Below are 8,942 nucleotides of genomic sequence, written 5' to 3' on the forward strand. Positions count from 1 at the left end.
TCCATAGAGATTACACAGACAGGGAAGAGAGGAAAAGTCCCCACAACGGTTGTGTACTCTTACAGCAGGTGGGCACACAGAGATGGAGGGATGAAACAGAGGGAGGGATGAAACAGAGGGAGGGATGAAAGACAATAGCAGCATCTTTTAATCCCTTGTTTTTTAATATCCCTCTGAGCGTCTGGCCAACCCTCCATCTCAGAGAACAACAGGAGGGAGAGGACAGAGAGAATCAGGCCAACCCTCCATCTCAGAGAACAACAGGAGGGAGAGGACAGAGAGAATCAAGCCATCCCTCCATCTCAGAGAACAACAGGAGGGAGAGGACAGAGAGAATCAAGCCATCCCTCCATCTCAGAGAACAACAGGAGGGAGAGGACAGAGAGAATCAAGCCATCCCTCCATCTCAGAGAACAACAGGAGGGAGAGGACAGAGAGAATCAAGCCATCCCTCCATCTCAGAGAACAACAGGAGGGAGACGACAGAGAGAATCAAGCCATCCCTCAATCTCAGAGAACAACAGGAGGGAGACGACAGAGAGAATCAAGCCATCCCTCCATCTCAGAGAACAACAGGAGGGAGAGGACAGAGAGAATCAAGCCATCCCTCCATCTCAGAGAACAACAGGAGGGAGACGACAGAGAGAATCAGGCCATCCCTCCATCTCAGAGAACAACAGGAGGGAGAGGACAGAGAGAATCAGGCCATCCCTCAATCTCAGAGAACAACAGGAGGGAGAGGACAGAGAGAATCAGGCCATCCCTCCATCTCAGAGAACAACAGGAGGGAGAGGACAGAGAGAATCAAGCCATCCCTCCATCTCAGAGAACAACAGGAGGGAGAGGACAGAGAGAATCAAGCCATCCCTCCATCTCAGAGAACAACAGGAGGGAGAGGACAGAGAGAATCAAGCCATCCCTCCATCTCAGAGAACAACAGGAGGGAGACGACAGAGAGAATCAAGCCATCCCTCCACCATGTCCTGCCAAACCAGACCATGTCAAATCAGACCAGTCCAGACCAAGCCAAACCAGACCCAGTTCTTGTTTCTGCAGGGCTGTGGGGTTTGTGGGCTGAGGGACAGAGAAGGGTCATTGAGGGTTCAGAGTTTGTTGATCAGCCTATCAGGCAGTTGTCTAGTGGTCTGACTCGTACATCTCCATCTCATCTCACAATGAGAACAGGGTTCAGAATGGAGGAACCCATTGTGATTGTCGTTTGGTGGAGAGAGAGAAGACAGTAGCAGGAGCTGGTTGGTTTCAGAGGGAGAGGAGGAGGAGGGAGAGGAGTAATAGAGCCCTTTCAACCTTGACCCCTGACCCCTCTATGCCACAGAGGAGATCTGCTTGTCCTCGGGGTCTGCGTCACCCTCCCCGTCTCCCATCAGCGGCTGCCTCTTCTTCAGCTCTCGTTGATACTTGGCCATGAGCGAGGCATAGATACATCCGTAGGCCGCCGCCCCCACCATCATGATACACACGATGCCACACACCACCCCGGCTATCACCACCGTCCCGATGGCCCTCCGCACGCTCACCGGCTGGTAGCGCCGCCGCACACAGTCCGGGACGGACACCAGGTCGCCTGCAGGGGGGTCTTCAGATTGGGATGTGGGGGCTCCGCCGGTGCCTCCGGAGCCGGTAGTTCGGCCGCAGGGGGAGAAACCTTCTTTTCCTCCACTCTCGTCCCCCTCCTCCCCCTGTTCTCGTCATCCAGGTGGAGGCAGTAGTTGAACATCTCCACTGGAACACCACGGATGTCCCGCCCTCGCAGGTCCTTAGGGAGGGTACACTCTACCCCATCTACCTTACCTCCTGGAGGGAGGGGAGGAGGGGAGGGATAGGACAGAGAGGGGGAGAGGGGAGGAGGGGGAGGGATAGGACAGAGAGGGGGGAGGGGAGCAGGGGGAGGAGAGGGGGAGGGATAGGACAGAGAGGGGGAGAGGGGAGCAGGGGGAGGGATAGGACAGAGAGGGGGAGGAGAGGGGGAGGGATAGGACAGAGAGGGGGGAGAGGGGAGCAGGGGGGAGGGATAGGACAGAGAGGGGGAGGAGAGGGGGAGGGATAGGACAGAGAGGGGGGAGAGGGGAGCAGGGGGGAGGGATAGGACAGAGAGGGAGGGGAGCAGGGGGGAGGGATAGGACAGAGAGGGGGGGAGAGGGGAGCAGGGGGGAGGGATAGGACAGAGAGGGGGGAGGGAGAGGGAGCAGGGGGGAGGGATAGGACAGAGAGGGGGAGGGAGGGGGGGAGAGAGAGGGGGAGAGAGGGAGGGGAGCACGGGGGAGGGATAGGAGAGAGAGAGAGAGAGAGAGAGAGAGAGAGAGAGAGAGAGAGATAAATAAAATGTTATTCAGAGTAAAAGCATCAGATGGTATTTAGAGAGATAGACAGTGTGACAGAGAGAAACATTGAGACAGAATTACAGAGAGAGTGAGAGAGAGAGAATTACGACCACACATCAGTCATCATCCTCCTGGTAAGTAAACAAGTCTGCAGTTTCATCAGAATGAATACAAATAAACAGCAACTGGCAGCCATTGTGGAGCCATGGGGGGTGTATGGTGGAACCAAGGGAAGGTCACAGCTAGCATGCAACAATTCCACTCCACTCTACAGTGACTGCTCTCTGTCTGACTGACACTCAGGGTCTGCTGTCTGTATAACTGTCTGACAGGATTGGTGAAGCCCTCTAATATGTCAGTCTTTCCATGTTGAATCGGAGAAGGATGGATAATTGATGAGATGAGATCATAGCTACAGCAAGTGTCTGGACCAGGGTGTGGACGTGCCTCAGGGGAAGATCTAGCTATGTGTGTGAGGGGGTGTGTGTGTCAGTCAACATAAGGATTAGGTGACTCATTTGTTGTCCCTATGGGAGGGAGGGAGGGAGGGAGGGAGAAAGAGAGAGAGGGAGAAAGAGAGAGAGGGAGAAAGAGAGAGAGGGAGAAAGAGAGAGAGGGAGGAAGAGAGAGAGGGAGGAAGAGAGAGAGAGAGAAAGAGGGAGAAAGAGAAAGAGGGAGGGAGAGAGAGAGGGAGGGAGAGAGAGAGGGAGGGAGAGAGAGAGAGAGAAAGAGGGAGGGAGAGAAAGAGGGAGGGAGAGAGAGAGGGAGGGAGAGAGAGAGAGAGAGAAAGAGGGAGAAAGAGAAGAGAGAGGAGAGAGAGAGAGAGAGAGAGAGAGAGAGAGAGGGAGGATGTGTGATATCCTGCCGCGTTTGTCTCAACATGTGTCAGGGATGAACGTCTTGCAACGGCACCATTTTATTTACAAACAAACACACCCACTCATACTGTGGTTGAAACAGGGGACTTGTCCCCAGCTGCTCCTTCCACAGGAAGGGGATTCACAGGCACTCCAGGAATAGAGGGGATTCAGTGGGGAGAAGAGCCCCAGTCTGAGGCCTGTCTCTGGGTAGATGCTCTCCCTCTCCTCCCTCTCCTCTCCTGGATGTGATGTGTGGGGGCAGATGGGTCGGAGCTGGGTATCAGGAACATGGGTGAAAACATGGACCTGCCTGCTCTCTCACTTCATCACCTCACACACACACACCTGCCTGCTCTCTCACTTCGTCACCTCACACACACACACACACACACACGCACGTATGGACCTGCCTGCTCTCTCACTTCATCACCTCACACACACACACCTGCCTGCTCTCTCACTTCGTCACCTCACACACACACACGCACACACGTATGGACCTGCCTGCTCTGTCACTTCGTCACCTCACACGCACGCACACACGCACACACGTATGGACCTGCCTGCTCTCTCACTTCGTCACCTCACACGCACACACGCACGCACGCACGGACGGACCTGCCTGCTCTCTCACTTCGTCACCTCACACGCACACACGCACGCACGGACGGACCTGCCTGCTCTCTCACTTCGTCACCTCACACGCACACACATGCACGCATGCCCGCACATATGGACCTGCCAGCGCTCTCTCTCCGTCACTTTAAATGGCCTCATAAATACTAAAGAGGGATGGCCCGGTCCATCTGACAGTTTACTACTGGACGTGTCAGCTTTATTTTTCAACCATTTAGTTTATCTAGTTGCCGATTTATGGAATTCCCTTGTAAGAGTGTGGAGTAAATTGTCTCCCCGGGCGAGAAGCCGAGAAGTCTCAGAGCTGGTAGGTTCTCGCTGTCCGAGACAGGGATGTAACGATCGGTCAGGACATGGTTCTATTCTACAGAGAAAGGGCATTAGAAATCATGAGGACTAAAAAAGCTATGGCTGGTTGTTAGGACGGTTCCTGTCTGTTAGGGCCGGTACACTCTCTGTTAGGACAGTACCTTTCTGTTAGGACAGTACCTCTCTGATAGGACGGTTCCTCTCTGTTAGGACGGTACCTGTCTGTTAGACCGGTTCCTCTCTGTTAGGACAGTACCTCTCTGATAGGATCGGTACCTCTCTGATAGGACGGTTCCTCTCTGTTAGACAGTACCTCTCTGATAGGACGGTACCTCTCTGATAGGACAGTACCTCTCTGTTAGACGGTACCTCTCTGTTAGACGGTACCTCTCTGTTAGGACGGTACACTCTCTGTTAGACGGTTCCTCTCTGTTAGGACAGTACCTCTCTGATAGGACGCTACCTCTCTGTTAGGACGGTACCTCTCTGATAGGACGCTACCTCTCTGTTAGGAGGTACCTCTCTGATAGGACAGTACCTCTCTGTTAGGACAGTACCTCTCTGTTAGGACAGTACCTCTCTGTTAGACGGTACCTCTCTGATAGGACAGTACTCTCTGTTAGGACAGTACCTCTCTGTTAGGACAGTACACCTCTCTGTTCAAAGAGATGGTACCTCTCTGATAGGACAGTACTCTCTGTTAGGACAGTACCTCTCTGTTAGGACAGTACCTCTCTGTTAGGACAGTACCTCTCTGTTAGGACTGTTCCTGTCTGTTAGGACAGTACCTCTCTGTTAGGACAGTACCTCTCTGTTAGGACGATCACTAATTTTAAATTAGATTCAACTTTATTGTCATTAAACAAGTACAAGTACAACGAAATGCACCTAGCATCTGACCAGAAGTGCAAATAAAAGAGTACAAAAAATGTGAAACAAGTAGATACAATGTGTGTTATTAAGTGAGGTGTATAAATGTGCAATGAAGGCAAACGGCAAGTACAAGGAGGCATGCCCGGAGGTAGACATGTACATGTAACTCAAGAGAGGAGTTTCCCTGACATTGCCATAGGCCTGTAAAATCTGTGACTCGTCTTAATCTACCCCACCAAACCAAGTCCCAACTGGGGTAGAGTATATATAAACGCAGGTGGGTTCCCAAAGGACTGCTTAGCAGTAAGTAGTTAGAGTGTAGAAGAGTAGACTTGAGTACAGACCGTATCATTTTCAGAAAGTAATTCTAAACATACAGGAAACCCATCCACCCCTCACCCTCCGTCCTTCCCAGACCATGACCTAAAAACCAACCCTTCAGCCGCTCACCCTCCCTCCCTCCCCCTCCATCCTTCCCAGACCCTGACCCAAAACCAACCCATCCACCCTCTCACCCTCCGTCCTTCCCAGACCCTGACCCCAAAACCAACCCTTCAGCCGCTCACCCTCCTCCCTCTGTCCGTCCCAAACCCTGACCCAAAACCAACCAGCCCTCCGTCCTTCCCAAACCCTGACCCAAAACTAGCGCTAGCCGCTCACCCTCCCTCCCTCCGTCCTTCAAACCCTGACCCAAAACCAACACTCAGCCGCTCACCTCACCCTCCCTCCCCTCTCCGTCCTTCCCAAACCCTGACCCAAAACCAACCCTTCAGCCGCTCACCCACCCTCCCTCCCTCCCTCCGTCCTTCCCAAACCTTGACCCAAAACCAACCCTTCAGCCGCTCACCCTCCCCCTCCCTCCCTCCGTCCTTCCCAAACCTTGACCCAAAACCACCCTTCAGCTGCTCACCCTCCCTCCCCTCCCTCCCTCCGTCCTTCCCAAACCCTGACCCAAAACCAACCCTTCAGCCAGCTCACCCTCACTCCCTCCGTCCTTCCCAAACCCTGACCCAAAACCAACCCTTCATCCTTCCCAAACCCTGACCCAAAACCAACCCTTCGTCCTTCCAAACCCTGACCCAAAGCCAACCCTTTGTCCTTCCCAAACCCTGACCCAAAACTAACCCTTGACCTTCCCAAACCTGACCCAAAACCAACCCTTTGTCCTTCCCAAACCCTGGACCCAAACCAACCCTTTGTCCTTCCCAAACCTGACCCAAAACCAACCCTTCAGCCGCTCACCCTCCCTCCCACCCTCCGTCCTTCCCAAACCCTGACCCAAAACCAACCAACCCTCCGTCCTTCCCTGACCCAAACCAACCCTTCAACCGCTCACCCACCCTCCCTCCCTCCGTCCTTCCCAAACCTTGACCCCAAAACCAACCCTTCAGCCGCTCACCCTCCCTCCCTCCGTCCTTCCCAAACCTTGACCCAAAACCAACCCTTCAGCTGCTCACCCTCCCCTCCCTCCCTCCGTCTCCCTACCCTGACCCAAACCAAATCTCAGCCGCTCACCCTCCCTCCCACCGTCCTTCCCAAACCCTGACCCAAAACTAACTTTCGTCCTTCCCAACCCTGACCCAAAACCAACTCCTTTCCTTTCCCAAACCCTGACCCAAAACCAACCCTTTGTCCTTCCCAACCCTGACCCAAAACCAACCCTTTGTCCTTCCCTAACCTGACCCAAAACCAACCCTTTGTCCTTCCCAAACCCTGACCCAAAACCAACCCTTTGTCCTTCCCAAACCCTGACCCTAAACCAACCCTTCAGCCGCTCACCCTCCCTCCCACCCTCCGTCCTTCAAACCCTGACCCAAAACCAACCAACCTCCGTCCTTCCCTGACCCAAAACCAACCTTCAGCCGCTCACCACCCTCCCTCCCTCCGTCCTTCCCAAACCTTGACCCAAAACCAACCCTTCAGCCGCTCACCCTCCCTCCCTCCGTCCTTCCCAAACCTTGACCCAAAACCAACCCTTCAGCTGCTCACCCTCCTCCCTCCTCCGTCCTTCCCAAACCCTGACCCAAAACCAACCCTTCAGCCGCTCACCCTCCCTCCCACCGTCCTTCCCAAACCCTGACCAAAAACCAACCCTTCGTCCTTCCCAAACCCTGACCCAAAACCAACCCTTTCGTCCTTCCCAAACCCTGACCCAAAACCAACCCTTTGTCCTTCCCCAAACCCTGACCCAAAACCAACCCTTTGTCCTTCCCTAACCCTGACCCCAAAACCAACCCTTGTCCTTCCCAAACCCTGACCCAAAAACCAACCCTTGTCCTTCCCAAACCCTGACCCAAAACCAACCCTTTGTCCCTTCCCAAACCCTGATCCAAACCAAGCCTTCAGTGGCTCACCTCTGTACAGCAGCCACTCCATCCATCTTGAAGTCCCTCAGGTTGCAGTCACACTCCCAGGGGTTAGCCCGAGCTGAAGAGACTGGAGGTTAGCCAGGGGCTCAAGGCTGCTCTCTCCAGGGCATGGAGCCTGTTCCCGGCCACAGAGAGCCACGTCAGCCCCTGCAGCTCATCCAGCAGACCCAGGGGGATATCAGACAGCCCGTTGAGGGAGACATCTAGCTTCCTCAGCCCCACCAGCCCCTGGAAGAGATCCCCATTCAAAGCCCTAAGACTGTTGTTGTGGAGGGTCAGATCTGATGAATTCCCCAGGTCCTTGAGCTGGCTGGGGAAGATCCAGGATGGTGTTAGGGAGATCCAGTCGCCCAGGGAGGGAGGACTAAATGAAGACCCTGGACCCCAGGGAGTGAGAAGTGGTTGCAGGAGAGATCAGTGCTCAGGGAGGGATGAGCAGCGAGGACCCTGGACCAGGGAGAAGGGGTTGTTGGAAGAGACCAGTCCGCCCAGGAGGTGAGGTTAGCGAAGGACCCTGACCCAGGGGAGGAGAGGTGGCTGTTGGAGAGATCCAGTCGCTCAGGGAGGTGAGGTTGGGAGAAGGACCTGGACCCAGGAGGAGGTGGTTGTTGGGCAGCAGGAGGGTGTGGGCGGTGGCGGGGAGATGGGTGAGGGCGGGCATGGGAGAGGCCGCGCCCGCTGCAGTCTACGTCGGTGGCGTTGCAGAAGCAGGTCGGAGGACAGGCGGTGGTTAGATCCACCAGGGAAGACAGGACACACAGGAGACACAGCAGAACTGGAGACAGACGGAGAGAGAAAGGGTCGAGAGGTCCAATAAGGCAGAAACCAATCTCCCTGTGAAATCATTGTACATTGCAGAGCGCAACTGAAGAGAGAGATGGACAGGGACAAGAGACAGGGTTAGAGAGAGAGACTCACATGACCAAAAAGACAAGGGTTAGAGAGAAACTCCACATGACCAAGAATATAAGGGTCAGAGAGACCCACATTACCAAAAGATAAGGGTCAGAGAGAGAGAGACCCACATGACCAAAAAGTAATGTCTATATATGAATGAAATACAGTGTCATTCCCCATCAATCTATTGTTTGGGTAGATAGACGGCTTGGCTGAACCCTTAGCATCTACTGTTTGGGTAGACGGCTTGGCTGAACCCTCAGCACCTGTTTGTAGATAGATTGTTTAGCAGAACCTTTAAGCATCTACTGTTTGGGTAGATAGATGTTTGCTTTGATCCTAACACATCTACTGTTGGGCTGAACCCTATAGCATCTACTGTTTGGGTAGATAGACGGCTTGGCTGAACCCTTAGCATCTACTGTTTGGGTAGATAGGCGGTTGGCTGAACCCTTAGCATCTACTGTTTGGGTAGATAGACGGCTTGGCTGAACCCTTAGCATCTACTGTTTGGGTAGATAGACGGCTTGGCTGAATATAGCATCTACTGTTTGGGTAGATAGACGGCTTGGCTGAACCCTTAGCATCTACTGTTTGGGTAGATAGGCGGCTTGGCTGAACCCTTAGCATCTACTGTTTGGGTAGATAGACGGCTT

The 8,942-nt window shown here is 53.9% G+C and overlaps 1 pseudogene; it reads right to left on the bottom strand.

The window, feature by feature from the left end:
* Window positions 1-714: 714 nt before the first annotated feature.
* On the bottom strand, window positions 715-8,164 carry LOC135533766 (leucine-rich repeat and transmembrane domain-containing protein 2-like; annotated as a pseudogene).
* Between the last annotated feature and the right edge of the window lie 778 nt (window positions 8,165-8,942).

Source organism: Oncorhynchus masou, unplaced genomic scaffold (assembly GCF_036934945.1).
Source record: "Oncorhynchus masou masou isolate Uvic2021 unplaced genomic scaffold, UVic_Omas_1.1 unplaced_scaffold_2641, whole genome shotgun sequence".
Taxonomy (NCBI): Eukaryota; Metazoa; Chordata; class Actinopteri; order Salmoniformes; family Salmonidae; genus Oncorhynchus; species Oncorhynchus masou.